General features: G+C 42.5%; 1 protein-coding gene across 3 annotated transcripts in view; it reads right to left on the bottom strand.

Annotated features, from left to right (window-relative positions):
* The window catches only part of LOC110975754 (uncharacterized), a 166,375-nt gene that overhangs the window by 74,141 nt on the left and 72,962 nt on the right, over positions 1-19,272 (bottom strand). The window lies entirely within an intron of this gene.

The raw sequence follows: 19,272 nt of genomic DNA, 5'->3' as shown, positions 1-19,272 counted from the left end.
GAAGGGAAGACAAATGGGGGGAAATTGCAAGCAATGACATCTACCTTAATTTGCTCCATTTATCTCGGTCTAAAGATGAGAAAAAGATGTACTGTATATTATAACACTGCTCGCTAACAGATGTTAAAAGGTTACCCTCCAGATGTTCTTATTCCAGTGGAATCCTCCTCTAGGGTGGGGAGAATCAGAACAGTTTAGGATACTGCTGTTTGTAAGATGCTATTGTGTACACATTGTGGATGCGTGGCTCAAAATGCATTCGGAGTGTGTCTGGGTGTTATTACACGGCTTTTGTCGGATTGCTTGTCACTTTCCATGCGACTGTTGAGTTCATCTGGATAAGCACTATCTCAACCTTTATTACAGTCTTTTTTTCTATTTGCATGAGCTTCACATCCCTCGTATTGGGTTTGCGTCCTCAATCCACATCATGTTCTTCAAGTAATCTGAATGTAAATAGCACAAGCTGGCTGTTTAAACATGCCTGTGTGCGCAGCAAGGTCCTGACGATTCTCAGTAAATATGTAACACTGTAAGGGGGTGTCTCTGCTTGGTATTAAGTCTGCGTCTGTTTGAATAATTCAACATTTGAGTGATAGAGTACGCATATATTTAGTTGTGCCACATTACCCCCAAAGCAGAGACAAAATTATGCACGTTTTACAAAAGTAAACAAGAAAAACTTGAAGGAAAAATTATTCATTTGACTCATTGTTGGGAATTGATCCATCCAGCTGCATTTCAGTTTACCGGTTCTTTAAGTCCACCTTGAAATATGCTTTAAGAATACAATTTTGAAACCAATTGTGGGCATTTCCCCTGTTTGATTTTATTGATGTTCACCTCTAAATATTCAATTTCAAAAATACATACTGAAATATTTGCTAATCACTGGAACATTTGAATAAATGGCAAAATTAAAAAAATCAAGAAAGCTAAAAGCAATTTTACACTGTTCAATGTGACAACATGCTACAAAAATGTGATGAAAATTACAATATCATAAATAATTTAGATTTCTTTGATAACCCTAATGTTGTCTCAACTGATTGATTTCTTTTCTTCCAGATCATTCCTCTGTCTGCAGGCACAAAGAGCCCACATGCTTAGCACTGCATGCTACAGCCTTGACTTTTTTTATTCATTTTGCTCAACATACGTCAACTTGCAGGTTATGTCTTATTAATATCCAATTTTCCAACTGACTATCAGATCAGCACAGAAAAAATCTGCAAACCAAAATAAAGAAAAAACTCAAGACATTTGATACATTGCCAATGACAGAAATCAATCCCCAGAAACTCAGAGTCTACACGATAAACACTTGACATTTCCACATTACCGTTAGTTCCCGTCAACACCATCAATCTCCTCTCAAAATAAAGGTGCTAACATTGAAAGGGACAGCTAGTTCATAGCATTGCAGAGTTTAATTTGATTTCTATTTCCACAGGATGTTGAGCTGTCTAATTGACCCACTCTCCCAGAGGGAAGTGGGCAGCACTCTCTCAGAGGTGAGATCAGGAGCAAAAGAGAAGTCCAACAAAATATCCAGCAACAAAATGCTGCAACTTTTTAAAGCTTTTAATAGTCAAGGCAGGACTTCTCTCTAGAACCTACAGAACATATAGAAATTTATACTGTATAAAAATTCCTAGAGGAGCTTTCTGCACGAGCAGTACGTCACATATGCAGCATAACGACAGATGGGAAAAGTTGCAAAACAACAATCCAAGATATTGTTTCTGGTTGATTCACAATTGGCGAGAGGTTGTCATCCATGGTGATATCAATCATGATTTTACTTGGACTAAGATATCTGCCATGAAGATTCAAACTGTTTGCTTTTTCGCTCTACTTCGGGGAAATAAAAAAATCGCCAAGCACCAACAAGTGTATATGGGGATTTTTTCCTCCTGAGTGGCTACAAGTGAACTTGTGCTTGTTTTGTTATAAATGCAAAAACAAATGTGCACTACTTTGAAATTCGGGAAAAACTCTCAGTTAAAGCATACCCCACAACACTCACCCCCAGCTGACGCCTTCCCCCCACTCAACAAGAGGCTAAAGCGGTCAGGTTTTCTCACTGTAACATTTCCACTTGGACATTTGCAGCAAGCTTTATTAAAGCACAGGTGTGAAGAGGAAAGGCTGAAAGCGGGCATGGTTTCAAGACAAACACACAAAAACTTGCAACTTGCACAACGAAGATCAATTAACCGCTGATTTCCATGAAGATTACAATCAATCACTCCCGATAATCATACAACTCAATTACCAAGGGGTGACATCCCCTGAACAAAAAAATATGACCAAGGACGGAAAAACATCCTCAGAACAACGATAAGGGCTCTTACAGGGGATGAGCAGAAAAGGATATTAAACCAACAAGGGGGGATGACAAAGTGAGGCTTAATGCATGCTGTGCCATCACCGTGGCGACACAAATTGATGCGGATGCTTTGGGACATTGTCAGGGCGGATGTAATAATAGGCATCTGATACGGCACAGAGTCACTGACCTTAAAGACCTGCAGACGAGGTTTTGGGATGAAGGCAGATTTCTCAAAGGAGTTCAGGACTGGGGAGGAGGATCTTAAATGGGCTACTTAAAACACGGTACTCTTAAAGGAGCAAGGTATTTCGTTCATGGGTCTACTAAGATATGTAAACAAATGTGAAGCCACATTTCTCTGCCGAAACCTGAGGCATTTGACCTGTCAGGGTAGAATCACATTAAAGCACACTCTGAAATATTGTCCAATTAAATGATACACAAAATGGATGCAGGATGCACAAACTGAGGCAAGGAAACTTAACTTACAAAATTCAATAGGGTTGTCTAAGGGGCGTGGCTAACTCGCTTAACGGTACTTACACATCAATTCTGCACCACTCTCATGCATGAAACATTAACTAAGATTGCATCCAAATCTGTTGTCTAGAGCCGGGCCTAGATCTTTGCCATTACAAATATGCAGAGGCATATTAAATACAATGTAGCTCTGGAAGTCCATTTGGGACACAGCCTCAGCACAGAAAATGTGTGATGTACATTGCTTTTGGTCAGTTCGCAGTCAATTTCTGCTTTAACTCCATGGGCAATATTTTATGCCATGGCTTTGTCTGAAGGACTTGGCTATGGCTTGAAATGGAGGCTTTACGCAGTATCTTGAAGGGCAGTTCTTTTGTTCCACAGGGAAACCTCCTTTGTGCACACCCCATGGAACAAAAGCACTGGCCTGCAAGATAGCAGCCATGCAATCCCTCAATATAGGTAGAGCCATAGCCTATGCTGCTCTATCAAGTCGGACCTTGGCCACCTCTAATACTGCTGATTCCAGGTTTGGGTTTAATTTCTTTTTAAGTTAAAATGACTACAAATTCAACAAACTGAGACAGGCATTTGATAAACTCACAAATAGCACACGTTTCAACAAGATTTTTAACCAAAATGAAAGCTGGTCTCAGACTTTTCCATGGTTAAGGGAGTAAAACATTGGGAAAAAATACATTCCAAAGTAAAATTTGTGAAATGCGCCCTTTACGACTCAATTTACAGAAAACTTACGTCACATTATTTGAATCTAAGCCAAACCTTTCTACTATAATATCTGCCTGCCCCCACAGTTGGTAATCCTACCTTCAACTAAACCTTCTACAACAGTACCTGTAACTTAAAGAGTGCAAGCGTGATTTCCCTTGAGTCGCACATCTGTCATAAACCAACAACCAACATAAAACGGTAAAAAAACCTCTAATTCCCAATTTGCTGTCTCTGGAACTCGACTTGTTTCACAAGTGCTTTAGGCATCTCATATGCATGCTACTCACAAGATTTTTGATTAACTAATCAGTCTGTCCAAAAGTACACTACAGAGTTGCTGGTAGTGAATTGTAACAGATCATCCCTACTGAAGTAGACGCTAGTGTTGGGTTTTTTTTTCTCAAACATGCTGTTAAGGAATGTACAAACGGGCATACAAAACTGGTACCATGTGTTTTAGTCATTCACCCACAGTTTAGAAGCCAGGAGTTTTAAATCTGCTGAAGGGGGAAACCTTGAAATGTATTCCCAGAGAAATTGCCTCCTGAATGAGAAACCATCTGGAAACGGAAATTCGGCAGTTGTTTACTGGGTGCTGATGCAACATCTAGTGTGGGGGGAGTTTCAACCTTTAAAAACTCTTGGAGAGCACTGGCCATGCAGAGCTTATATCACTTCTGAAGTTTTCACAGGGAAAAATTTAATATTGAGCCATTCAAAAAGTTCTTAGAAATGTTTTACCTTGACTGTCTGTGGCTATAGCATGTGGCTATCGAAGGCAACATTATATGAATGCAGTATGGAAGCATCAGTTTTCCCAAAGGGCATACCAGCAATTTGGACTGAGGGTGTTTGTTTAACCACTGAAGTTTGAGTCCAAATACTTGGCTTTTCCCAGCAAAAAAAAAAAAAATAAGATGCCAACAGAAGAAATGAAATTTCAACAGGACAAATCAGATTCCAACCGGAACAAATGAGACTTCAACCAAACAAATCAGAGTTCAACACAATTGAACCCACAGTAAGTCCCACAGAACACACCCAAATTCCAATAACAATTTATTTCCAACAGAACAAATCAAATTCCAATAGAAGCATGTGCATACCGATATGTACTACATTTACGTATCACACACAGCCCCTATTTAGGACAACAAAATACACCCGACACATTTACCAGGAAGCTTCCCAAATCCTTCAGACTGTGATATCTTCCAGTAAACAGCAAACATAACAAAACTGGCACATCAAGCCATATGTGAAGTAACACTGACAACGGTGACATTTTCAGATTTCGGGCCACATGTCGCATCACAAACATGACTGTAACATACATGCCCATACAAGCAACTGTATGACGGCTGCAGCCGTTTCCCATAGGCCCATGTGTTGATCCTAGCCGCAGCCAGTAGATCCGAATGCAGCCATGGCTCATGTGTTGGGTGAATAGGCCCTGAATAACTCGAACATATGTACAAACACGATACATGTACATCTCACGCTTGCTGGACATATTGTAGCCCTACTTTCAAACAGGGCAGGCTCACAAACGACCCCCCCCCCAAAAAATTTACTGTGCAGTGTTAACTACATGCAAAATATACCCTTCTGGCGAGTGAGGCCCTGCCGACCTTCCATACCCTATTTTGAATATTCCGGTCTGTAGCTGCCCATCTTGGCTATCAAAAGAGAGAGCCAAAAAAACTGACAACTGCCATCATCTCAATTAGAACTCGGCAAGGAGCCCTTGAGAGGAGCTGAAGGACTAATACATCGTGGCGTCATGCGGGGGATATCATCCAGTCGCTGCCGGCTTCCGTCCACAGGACCTTCGGATGTTTGCATGGACACTGGATATATCTCTCTGTTTAAACTTCCTCCAGGTCCCCCTGCGGCTGTTTGGCAGAGCGACTCCAGTTTTGAGGCAGCCGCGCGTGAAACAAATCTGAATAACCAATCGTGGCCCTGTGACTTGCCGAGGAGCAAAACAAGTTTCCCAATGACAACCCTGCGAGGGGAGATTCTCATTTTAAGCCCTCGTGCGAAGCGCTGAGGAAGAAGAAATCAAGAGAAGTAAATCAAGTGCCCAACTACCGCTACAGTCACAAGGACCAGCTAGTGATGCACCAAGTTTTGTGTTTCGCCTCTAGTCATTTGAAGAGCAATTCCTACAATGTCTGTAGATGGTAGAGCGGTCGTCAATCCATCGCAAGTCCCTGCAAGTCTATTATCATGCATGATCATCACATGTCTTCCAATTTCCTGCCAAGTCACAAAGTATTCAAATAAATGGTGACAAAAGCAGAACTTTGTCACTGTTTGTCCTGAAACTTGTGACCGGGCTCATGATTTGACTCGACTTCAGCCCCGTGTCCAATTTTACGGAGCTGCTTAACAGTTAGCAGAAAAGTCATGCTTACTTTGGCGAAAGAACTTTGCTAACCTTTGAAAGCCCTATTTCATGGCGGTGCTTGGCATGCTTGTGCTTACATGTATTTCTGTTGTTATGTCATTAAGTTAAGGAAATCTTTCCTCCAAGGTTAGCATGCTGTTTGCTGTGGTTACTGCTTATGGTCTCTATGAAAAAACCTCTGTAAGAGTAAAACTGTGTGCTTAGCGGCGCCATGACACTGGGCCTTGATGATGCAAAGGGAGTGCCTTCATACTTGAGGGAGCTGGTGATTTTGCCCGAAGCTCTGTTTGCAGAATTGAAAAGTATCTATAGCAATTCAGCACTTGAACCCCTTTAAAATTTAGAATCCCTCACTTCTCCGTCAATTAATGTTGGCATGCCACGGTCCACAATTTTCACACAATTTCTCTTCAACATCAAGCCTACAGCAATCCTTTAAAGTCTGAGCTGGTTACAGAACTTCAAGAGCGGTAACACACTCAATCCCTACAGAGTTGCAATCCCAGTATCAAGAAGGCAACATGAGCCCGTCAATGTGGGCCAAGCCTTTTTACACCTGAGATGCAGGCACGGCCGTAACATCACCACTCGATCCGATGTTTATCCTGGCTAGCACCTGTGCTATGAGCTCATCATCTTGCTTGTGCGGTTGCCATGGTACCTGCGACGGATCCATATTTGTTTCCGTTTTCTGCACACACAATTTTTGGGGGAGGGGGGGAAGGGGTAGAAGAAGTCCCTGGACAACAAGCAGTTCATACCAAAGATTGAGGTGATCATTCTGAATTTCTGTGGCACATGGGAGTTAAAAATATTCTCTTGTGTGAAATGTCATTAGACAAGAAATACTAGTAGCAGAGGCGGGCAGTAAAATAACACGGGTTCAGACTCCCGAGCCAATGCGTACGCCTGCCAGGCCAGCATTTATCTCCGGTGTCCTTGGCATGAAACAACAGAGAATGTGTCCCATTCCTCCTGAGTGGGATGCCAGTCCATTGCAGAGATATGAAGCAAGATATGAGACGGAGAGAACCCCCCCCTTTGTGTTGATCATTGTTTCACTGGCTTCTGAGGAATTCTGTTTAGACATCTTGGGGGGGATGTGTTAGGTAACGATAGTCTAGAGTGTGTATTGCGATTGCACATGTTGGGGGTACCCCTCCATATCATTTCTTGCTGGTTATAGTTGCAGGTTGCTCCACAGAAAATGCTAGCCCCATTACAACTCCTGGGTGGAGAGATGTACATTATGTACATGTACGTGTAATTAGGGTAAACTGGCTTGCCTGGGGACACAGGATGTGGGCAGGCAGCTTATTCAGGAAGCAACTTACATGTATCTACTAAGCGTACAGAGTTATTTTTCTTGCTTATCAGAGCTACTGTTGAGCAAAAATGCCACAGTGTTTTAAAAAAATTGTTGGGTAGATAAGACTGCTGAGGACATGTGCCCGTAATTTGAGTCGGCAGACAAAATTACAAGCCCAAGGAGAGTCTGCATACTTTGCCGACCACTCTGTTGTTTTTAAAACCTGACACTGAGTATATGAGGATGCCTGCATAAACTGCTGAATTCAACCGAGTGGAGCATGTTGAACAAGCTTTTGAGAATGCTAGTCAAACAAGCTCTGCAAACATGGAATTTTAATCATGACTGAAAAAAAATCAGTGATTACAGATAATTGTCAGAAAGCTGGCGAGTTTGAGGATTATTAAGAAAGTGGTTCTTCTCACATGACGCATGACGACGTTATGTCTGATGCGAAGAAAATGGACGGCCGGTGTCATCTTTGCCCACACTGGCGCCAAACAGCAGATCATTAATCGATTTGAAAAGCCCCGTCTTTTGAGCAGTGAATGTAAGGTTCTGCTTACGTCCCCATCTGTTTAATGCACTCCGTTAAAAAGCACAGAATACACATACCTGTAACATGAGCTTCAATGCCAAGTCTTCCTCAAATAGTTGACATCTTTCAGCAGCAGCTATGGTACGGTATTGCACTGAATTGCCTGTAATTAATCATGCTTTTGTACCCACTTTAAGCCAAAAGGAAGCGTACGCGCAAGAGTTTTGGCCATCTGCGTACGCAGTCGCGGCTGACAAGTCAAACCACCGCATGCATCAAGACTGACCCCCAGTCGATGTTTCTACATTATAATCTCCCATTTGTTTTGCGCATGCACACCGACTCCGCGGAGGGGTGATGTGTGCTGAACTTGACCTTGGCCACAGTGCACGGCCTGTTGCAATACAGGGTTCTCACACAAATGTGAAAACCAACTTCCACAGGTTTTCCAGGACTTTCCAGGACAAAAATATGACAATTTCCATGATGCTCAACACTTGTTTGTGGAGGAAAGTTGTTTGGTGTTCATTTAAACCGGAAGACTGCAATAGCCTCTATGACAGACTGACAAGGATAGCCTGTAAATGTATCAGTATTCCATTATCATATGAAAGTGATCCATTAAAATAAACCCCTTCATGATCTTGATTTCCATGACTTTTTCCCTCTCACAACAGGATTCAAGGATGCCTTGTTCCCCCCTGCCCCATTTTTCATGACTTTTTCCTTGTGACAGCAGGATTCCAGGACACCCTATCCTCATTTCCATGACTTTTTCCTTCTGACAACAGGATTCCACAACACCCTATTCCCTCCTCCCCCATTTTCCATGACTGTTTCCTTATGAAAAGATACTGGGACACCTTATTCCCCCAATTTTCCATGACCTTTTCCTTCTGACAAAGGGATTCCAGGACACCCGAACCCCCCCCCATTTTCCATGGCTTTTCCATGACCTTCCACGACATCTTTTTTTCTCAGGATTTTTCGGGAATTCCAATGACCATGGCAAGCCTGATAAATCACTCCAAGGGCATGCCCCTGGCATGTTGGAAAATATAGAGTTGAGGTTATAAATATCCTACAAATATTTTCAAATAACTCTATCAAATCAGTAAGAATGGTATTTGGCTGTACATCAAACATTAGCCGTTATACACGACTATTTTCAAAGCTCCAAATTTTAGGTCAAAATAAAACCGTCTGCAAGGGACTCATCAGCATGCCTGCGTAAACATGTGATCAACATCCAATGAAAACATTTTACCAAGAACCTGTGCCAACAACCCCTTTTTCGGGACCAAATGTTCTGATTACTTCTGATATTTTCTCCAACTTTCCAAACATGGTCAACTGACAACACTAAGTCTAATGTTCAGGTCATTTAGCTGATGCACACAACATGCCACTGGGTGAAGTTGACTTTTTCAAGACAATGTCATAAAGGGCACACAAAAGAGTTTTCCTGTAAAAATCACTGCAGAGAGATAATATAATCTAACAGTTGATAGCTACAGCACCATTCTTTCCTGTAGATTACATTCCACACATATAATCTGCACTCACCTGAACTCCTTGGCACTGACAGGAAATTGATAACCCTAAATTTCAAGATCTGGATTGTCTTTCATATTGGCACACTAAAAAAGCAATCAACGGTGATGGGCAACACTCCTTTTGTCTGGCAACATGTCTTGAGCTGTTCCTCAGCCATGACAGTTATTGTATGCAGTGTTAAACAGCACTTTCACTGAACAATCCCATAATCATATGAAGGCTAGGGCAATTACTTGCAGCCCTGAGCGCTTTGTAAGAACAACATCGTTGAAGGGCAAAAACCAAACATACACTGTGTGTTAAGAATATAGTGGCTTACCAGTTGCACGGCTTCAGTGCCGTGCATAACTGCAAGCCCCGGTGCTGCAGTGTTTAAGCACAGAACTCCCCAGGCAATGATGAACCTTATGAGATTTCCTCAAGCCACAGCGTCGTCGATGATCAAACCAACAGGTTTCGCACAGCCGAGTCAAGAAAACATCAAATGCTTTATTAACCCGGAAAAGTGCAATCGCTCGTGAGAGAGCCCCACGCACTCCGGACCCGGCAGTGTCAAAATGATGAGGAGGGGAGAGTTACAAACCCGCGACCGAGTGCCACGTTGGTTGCTCTTCCGAGTAGCCTGACCACCTCCACCTTGTTGGCATGCATCTCTGAGAACTGCGCTCGGAAATGAAAACATTAGATTCCCCCCCAACCTTCCTTGCGGCTTGGCTTATTGTTCGGCAAGGCCAATAAACGGTGATAGATGATTCCAACAACATCAAACAGACAGGCGTGCTCCATCATACGAGTGCTGCCTCTCTATACCCTACCACTCATGCCCTCCTACACATCATCGTCTGGCTGCCTCATTCATAAGAGCAATCTTGGGTCAAAAGTTCATTTTACACTGGTTAATTTTTATCACTTTGTTCCCCCATCTCCTATTATTTGTGGCATTCATGACTTCTGCACGTCGATAATCTATCCATTCCAGGTTCGCTATTCAACCCTCCCTTTCCAGTATTTAATCGGGTGAACAGATTTTGTGAAGGGATTTCTCAGTCCAAATCACAGGTGGGTTAATATTATGATGGGTTTCACGAGCATTCCGTACAGGTTTAGACGCATCAATGAATGTGAACGGACTGTGTGGAATATTCTACCATGTAATGCGCAGGTCAAGACGAAAACTGCCACACTAATGCTGAACTCTGAGGAGTTAACAGCTTTTCCTTTTCCAACAAATACACGAATGCAACAAAACAGGGTCTTCATCTCTGAATGCCGCACATTTGTTTCTTGATATTTGACTTTTATGGAATTGGATTCTGTAATTCACTTGAGTGGTGATTTCTGACACCTGTTTTTGTCACTGGCAATTTTTGTTTCCTCTAGTATTTTTTTAAAATTTATTTCTGTGGACACCAAATTGAAAACTTGGAATTCATTTGGCAGACTTACATTTTGGAAGACTTTGAAAATATCAATTTGGTAACAGCCCAGGCAATATATTTACAAACTTTGGGTGGAAAATACTGTAGTTTGGATTGCATCTGCAAGTAAATTGGGAATTTCATAACTATTCAGTTGTACAACATGTACATGTATCCCTAAAATGGCAACACTACAGTGCAACACTGTTAATAATTCCAGCTTTGCTTTATGCAACACGCCCCCTCCCACTCTTCCACTTGATCAATGTGTTGATTTAACACACTTCCGTCGCTACAGTCTCCTGCATATGTACGCCTGCTGCGGAGAAAATCATGCCACGTCCCCTGAACACACATGCGCGCACACACACACACATAAGGAATCCGTGATCAGCATCAATGGCAATTAGTTGCAAACCAACCCACCGCATGAGCAATGGAGGCACGGTCGCACATGTACCTCCCCCCCCCCCGTTGCCCATGCTGCTGCAGTCAAATGGAGACTTTGTTGTGGGGGGGGGTTGGAGGGTGGAAATATGTCCATCCCCGGCGAGCCTGCAAAACACCAATCACGTCGGATTGACGTCAGTCTGCCTGGCGTTTTGAAAAACACTCCACGCACCAAGAGGGCAGAGAGAAGATGGGAATTAATGGTTGGAAAATAAATTGTGGAGTGGTGGGATGATTCACAGCAGAGTCCATCTCCTTTTGGGTTTTCAAGGTTTTTTTTTTTCTCCTTCAAGCAAAGAGCAAAATCGTAAACAGTGAATGATGTGGGAACCTCCTAACACATCTGGACAACAGGATGTGGTAAAATGAATGTTTATGAATAGATACACAAGAAAAAACGTGATAACAACCTGTCAAACTTCACAACGAAAAAATGGCGAATGTTCAATGTCATCAGCTCTTGAGTAAACAGTCTTCCATTGCCGTGGTAACATTTTCTAAGTGGGGTAATGTTATTACATGAGCACGTACTTATTGCCATAAAAGCTGTACAAGGAGAGGCCTTGGCAACTTGCTGTTTCTTTTGTTAGGTTGGGCCGCAATTTTTTTTGCCCGTCAGCTCGACTTGCTGATACCCTTCACAAGGAATACCTATAGCACTGCTACATTCAGTATTCACAAGGCCACATTTATACTGACAGGGTATCTCCACTGTCAAAACTTAAGCACAAATATGTCTCTGATTTAAGAAGGCTTAAAAAAAAAAGGAAAAAGGATGATTATTTCATCAAGAGTATGCCATTAAGAACCAATCTCCACATCCAGAAAGAAGCACTTGGCGACATGGCACTTTATATAGAGCACTCGCTTAGTTACCAACAGCCAACAGACTAGACATGGTCCCTACAGGGCAAAGACCGGATATAGCTGGTACCCAATGACTAAAGCAGCGAATCCCAAAAAAGAAAAGCCCTGCCAAGGGGGACACGTTGACAAATGTCAAAATAAACAGAGACAGTAAAAAGTGTGCGAGTCTCCCTACTCTGCGAGTCTTTCACTGTGCTCGCTCGTTGCTGCTTTCCAAGAGGCAGCGGGCGAAGACACGGCACCGGTAATTTGACCAGATCAGGGACTCCTGCCGTTATTGTTGGAGAGCACTTGCAGAAATTACACTCCAAAAAAAAAAAAGAAGACGAAAGAAAAGAAGGAAGAAAAAAAGGCTGAGACAAAATACCACAGCAGAGGGTTTTGGAAATCAACTCTGACGGCATGACAGCAAATGCTCAGGACGCGGATCATGTGAAGCAATGTTTCTAAGGTGGCCCACATTCCAGTGAACCCTCAGCTAACAAAACATGTCTGTAATAGATCTGTCTACTGCTAGAAACAATTCTGTTCTTTGAAACGGGAGCAATCATTGGCACCAAGAACTAGGTCTTACAGTGAAAGGTTAAAAGTAATGTTGCAAACTAGTTCTTGCTCACTTGAAAAGCTGTAAAAATGAAATGCAAGTTCAGGAAATCAAAACATAAAAGACCCCTCCCCCAAAAAATTTAAAAAGGGGGAAAATAAAATCACAGAAACGAATCCAAATAAGGGATGAAAATTACCAATTTGCTTGTAAATACATGTACCTCAGAATCAATCCCTTTCCACTGTTAATGGTGTTAGTTTGCTGCTGAGTGTCCCCCCCTCAAGTCCCAGAAACAGCCACGCATTTCAAGCCCCCCTCCCTATTTTACTGTTGCAGTGAAGTCGATTATTGACATTCAGCACGTGCAACTTGTCACATCCAGCTGGATCCAATCTCATCGAGCCGCTAAGCAGGGCATTCTTATCAGAAAGTTTATGTGCTCAGTAGTGAACCAGCTGCAAGAAGTGTATACCTTTTGGCTGGTGACCCATCCTTGGTTTGATGCATTACATACAGAGCACACTTTGGTGCTTGGCAGCTTAACAAAATCTTACCCTGGTGTTACTCATTTGTACACATTCAAACGAAAACCAGTCACACCCTGATTGGCATCATAAATTGTGCAATCAAATGTGTGTACACATAAAGTCCTCACACACTGGTTCTCATGAGCTGTGCCTGCAGAATCTATACTGGTCTTTTGTAATATGTAGATTTTTTTCCCCTACATTCTTGAAATCTAAACCATAACCATGAAAATGATGACTTTCAAACAGGTGGGTGGTCATCTGATAAAGGCTGACAGTAATGGTTGTTGGTATCAAATCATTATATATATACGAAACACAGTATTGACTTCCAATTCAAAATTCACCTTGGGTGTCTTAATTACGAAATCTTATCTTTCGAATCTGCACACCTGAATTCTATAAATACAAATTAAGAACGAACAAGAGAGCACAAGATACCTGTACACAAGCATACAACACAAGTAACCTCCGCCATCAGTGTGTTTAAGTTAAAAGTTATGCTTCACAAATGAGCTATCACTGAATTGCGATTTCTTCACTAAGTGCACAGGTCACCTGTGTATCTGATGGACGTGATATTGACATGTTTAATCATTCAAATAAACAGACAACAGCGAGGGTGTCAACTTGTTGTCAAGTCAATCTTTAGTCCTGGCAATTTGCAACTTGAAAAAAAAAACACCCAAGGTGAGTCTGTGACTTGGCTTACAGACTGGATGACACGTTTAATGGACTTGTGGCAACTTGCGATGGACTCGACTACAACATTGGTTACTGGTAAAATTAAAGTACACCTCATTAATCCTTACTACAAGGTTGCATATCAGCCTCTGCATCATTCAAATCTTGGCCCATCTTTATTCGAGTAATGTTCCTGATCAGGCTACTGGTAGCTCAACCGACTCCACACTCGATAATCAAATAATTTTTGTACAAATGTAAGTGTAAAATGAAGATAGAATGTTGTTGATTTTGCATAACAATCAGCAAGATAATAGTAGTGGATCCTACATGAGGCAGCCTACAATGTAGGCGGCAGGTTTACGGCCGCTGCACGTCATTAACAAACAGGAATTACTTCACGTATTTGAGAAGCGCGAGTGGGTGATTAGAATGGTTGAAGGAAGGATGGAGAGGGAATTATGGTTTACGGATGACAGGCACTTCCTGATATTCCTCTGCCGATGCATTTTATCACCTTGAAGTATCTGGCGCGGCACAGCACAGAATGAGCAATGTAACAGATGCACCAAGTCCTTTTTTCTCTCTCTCATTTAGAGTGGGACCAGGTGATATTTGAGAGGGGAACTCATCTGTGAAATAAATCATGCACCACGACGAACGACAAAGGTGATATCTTTCCACTACTCTTTTTTTTTAAACCAGAAAATGAACCCATGCCTACATCTATCATTCTATAATTCTTCAGGCCCATTCCCCGAGGTTTCATTAAGTTTGGAACAATTTTGGCCGACTATCGGAAATCGGAGACAGGAATCTATACTGTGAATGACAGGTTGACGAAGGTGACAAATCAGCGGTGGGCAATCTCTAAACTTTTGTGTTATTAAAGAAACAAAGGAAAGCATAATACAATGTGGGCTGATCAGTGATCGCCTGTGCAGTAAAATTGGGAATTGAACCCTTGAGGATTGAAAGACTCACTCAAACAAATCTTAGAGTTCAGCATTAGAATCTGTAAAGTTCTGGGCAATTTTCTTTTGATTGAGAACGATTGACCTTTACGACAGCATGCATCACGGGAGAGGACGGGAGGCAAGGGGTTGCGGAAATCGGATGAGAGCAGACAAGCGGAACATGACTAACCCCAGAAGAGACCTTTCTGCGACACCATTCAGACACCTCATGACAATGCTAAGTGTGTCAGAGGCGGGCAAGGTATCACCAGTCTGCCTCCAGACCCTGCCTCCAGTCCCGATCAAAGAGGTTCCTGTGTACCACCCCCGCCCCTCCTTCCCGAAGAGCCAAAAGTCAAGCCGAGCAAAAAATGTGACAATGGCATACCAAATATCATTGGAAAAAGCTTGTGAAACGTGCAGAAGCACCTTGGGACATGAATTTACGCCAGAATTTATATTAAGATGTTAAATTCACTGCTCATTAAAGCACTTCTTTAAAAGTAAGCCCAACCGCTCGGACTAAGAACACATTTCACAGAATCCTGTCGGATTAGGCATGGCGAAAACTAAGACATCTGCAAATATCAGCAACAGCAGTTATTTCCCAACAGAACAAGAATAATCTAGAGATATAGTGACAATTTAGTAAAAGATTTGAAAACACACGAGTAACACTTCTGTGTTACTTCTCATACAGACAATTTTATTCTGTTTTTTTTTAGACGTTTGGATTGAAACGGTCTGTTTTCAGACAAGAGTACGAAAGACCCCCTGCCTGCTTATCTTAGCAGTGAGTGCATCTTATGAAAATGCAAAAATAAAATTGACCTACGCCCTGATTTCCCCCCCCCCATTTCCACCCAGATTAAGATGTCATTTCTCCACTTTGAAATGCATCACAATATAATCCGTCTAACCCTTGCATGATTGCTTGATCTGTCTCCCTTGAGGGGGTGGGAAGGCACTAGGAACTCATCACAACAGGAACCGAGTGAGATTTGAGGGAGATGAAAGTATAGAGAAAGGGCCGATGCTGGACAGAGCCCAGAGGAATTGAAGGCTGGACAAGGCTCTCAGATGTCCGATATTAAGAAACGTAACAAAAGACAGCACCCAGTGAAAAAAACAGCCCAGGCCAAGATGATATCCTATGACATTTGCAAGTAAATGTCAAGAGTGTGTTGAGACCCCTTGCAAGCTTATTGGAAAGGTAAAAAGAAAAAAAAAAGGGAGAGAGAGACGGATGGACCGGAATTGAAAGTGGGCAACCAGGCCGTTAGCGTAAGTACACCACAGAGCACATTTCCAGTGGGCAAGGTTCACTGTGTGGGTACTCAAGGTTGTTTTGCAAGGAAGGCATTTTTTTTTTTTTTTTTGGTAGTTTCCAATTTTAAGTGTTACAGGTGATTTTGAAGGCTGTCAAGACAAGATGCAGAAAGATTCAGAGATGCAGTCCGTGTCCTTTGGTGGCAATGAAGTTGTGCTCAAAAAAAGGCAGGAAGATGAAGAGGAGAGGGAAACCGGAAACGGACACGAGGATAAGGAAATTGAACTCTCAAGCCGCTTCCCTGTCATGACGTCATTTGGCGAGCATGAAAGGTCACCGTTAGGAGGTACGTGTTTTTGCTCTTATTAATCTGCGAGAGACTAACCCTAACCAGGAGAGATTTGAAAGCACCTTTGTTTTTTTTCTTGGAGAGGACAGCATGTTCATTCGAGGATGTCGCTGGCAATGATCAGAATCATTCAGTATGTGCACTGCAGCCGGCCTGCACGATTGGGTCCACCTGGGGCACGTGCGCAGCTATGCATATTATCAATTTATGTTGTAGAACCCATCAAACGAGAACCACATTGTCAACAAAGATTTCTTGGAGCAACAAACAGTGTCTGCCCTGGTCGTGCTTACAAAGCTCTTGAAAAATAAGCGACCAGAAGCTTGACGTTCAAACCACATATTAATGATTGAAGAATAACCTTTGAAGCCTCCTGTGTTTTGCACAGAATAATAACTGAAGACGGACAAACAAAATGCATGCTTCACTCAAGCCCATTACCCTTAACCCCTTCATGCCGGGACGCAGCTAGAAATGCCGTAAAAATTGAGATCCTAAGCCCGCTTTTCAGATATTATTCTCTGCCCACGCTCAAGCGAACACAGTGAAAGAAGGCAGACCCTGGCTCTTGTATATAATTATGGTAATTGGCCTTTGTGTGTAGCCCAGAAATGAAAAGACCGAATTTGCATCATAATCACCACCTTCACAATAGTCCCCACTTTGAAAAGAGGCAACAGGAACGTGGAAGCGTGAGTAGCATGGTCCTGGTTCTCTGCTATACACAGCAAACTGTTTGGCTACTGCTTACCAGTGATGCAGCCCAACAAGGTAGAATTAATATGGTGGCCTGTCACTCAGGTGTTCTATGAAAACCGGCCAAACTCTGGCTCTTGACCAAACTAGCCCCGAATTCAGAGAACCAAAAATGCGCCAATATGGATCAGACTGAAATCCTGACAACATGCAGCTGATGTCACTTCATCTAGCTATCATTTCAACTGTTCCAGCTACCGTGACAGGATGTAAGGCTGAGTCAGTTCAAATAATTGAATATTCCAATATTTGACCGTTCACTCAATCAAATACTCTGACACTTCAAATTCCCACAACACCAGAAACAAAACATTCACGGTGGTCCACCTTGTTGAGTTTTAAGGACTGGGGTCCGTCCCCTAGTCCGAGAAGGCTAGGAGTCCAACTGATGTCTGGTCCTGCAGTGGTCTATTCCTTTTAGTCCCAGCAAAAACTAGTCCTATAGTCCCAGCAAGAACAAACACCACAGCAAAGTACGAAAAGGAAAAACGATTGGCCTTATCTGCCCCAAGCTGAAATGCCCCCCCCCAACAGCGACAGAAAGACAGGTGGTTACAAGCGGGTTCTTGCACGGGTTCTGTGTGTACGCAAAGACCATGCATGCCGGAATAAATTAGTTAAGTGTGCTCATGGCACGCCTAAAGTACTGGGTACCAAAAAACATGCCCTCTTTTGTTCCACTCGGAGCGGATTGTTGGGCACATGCAGCGGCCAATGGGGGGAGGGGCATATGGCTAGGTAGGGTTTGTAGCATTCAATCATATGGTTGGGAGTATGAATCCAGCTTCACCTCTATGTCCCCCTCTCCACCCGAGAGCGAGTCGGTACCCGTGAGGGCAGATATGCTTATGAATTGTTTTTGCTGTTTGTGCCTGGTATGACAGCATCGGGCTAGTATATTTCCCAGGAAGCTGAGATGATTTCAGGAATGTTCAGATGCAGGGATATTGATAATATATAGGCACCTTTGAATTACAGATGCTGTGACATACCACGCGCCTTATAGATGCTTTGATATATATTATTATTACTATATTATGTTTACTCGTGACATGCACTTCTAGAATACAATTTTGTCATCCGATAATCAAATTTTCCCCCTTTTAAGTACGTGTTTTTTTCACCTCCAAACAATCAACTTAAAAAAAATTAATATCAGATCTCAATAATCAAAATAATATTTGAACATTCTGCACAGCCCTAACAGGATTACGCATTAGTAACATCTGCTCGGAAGGAGATCATGTACACTCCAGCTACCAACCCCTTGACATTAGCCTTGAGAAATGTCATCCATTAAGTCCAAACCATTTATTAGCATTGAAGATGACAGCAAAGACGGGTAGCTCTTACTGTGACAAGAGCTTCGACATCCCCAGCGTACGGGTGCAGAGTTGACAAAATGTCAAATGTTCGCCCCCTGATTCATAGATGTATGTACATTTGACAGCTGTTGGGCGGACCACAAGTTCCAGGAATTTTGAGGATGCTGCCAGAGTGAGATTGAGGGAGGAAGAGAACTCAACAAAATATCCAGCTGAGGAGTTGGCACAATGCCACCAATCAAACAGTGCGACTTTGACTGACTTTTTTAAAAAGATAATCTTTGTGCTTGGTGATTTTTTGTATCACCACCAAGAGCTACAAAGTAGCGAAGCCTAACTGATACCACCTTCAAAACTCCAAAACAGACCAATTGCATCCACTGCGTTACATGACCTACCGGTATATATCAAACATCAACAAACACAGCGTAGTCCCCCATCAAAGTGTGCTTTAAGGGTTGTTTACCAAAAAAATATATATCCGATTTTTGGTACTGCACTAAGTAGAGTACCGACCACCAACTTTATTTTTGGTAAATGACACTTATTACACACTTTGAAATGGAAAGATGCAATGCTTGTTGATGTTTGATACCCACTACAGGTCACAAGACTTTACTGGGTGCAATCTGAAGCAAGTTTGATCAAGTTAACCACAGTTTGACTAACTCTAATCGAACAAATGTTAGTCGACCACGGTTGGACTAGTCTAGTCAGCTATTCGCAACCAGCCTATCGAGGTTGGTCGCATCGTTGGTT

This window comes from Acanthaster planci, linkage group LG11 (assembly GCF_054643075.1).
Source record: "Acanthaster planci isolate LZ-2023a linkage group LG11, COTS_SCS, whole genome shotgun sequence".
Classification (NCBI taxonomy): domain Eukaryota; kingdom Metazoa; phylum Echinodermata; class Asteroidea; order Valvatida; family Acanthasteridae; genus Acanthaster; species Acanthaster planci.
This window is presented reverse-complemented; position numbering and strand designations above follow the sequence as displayed.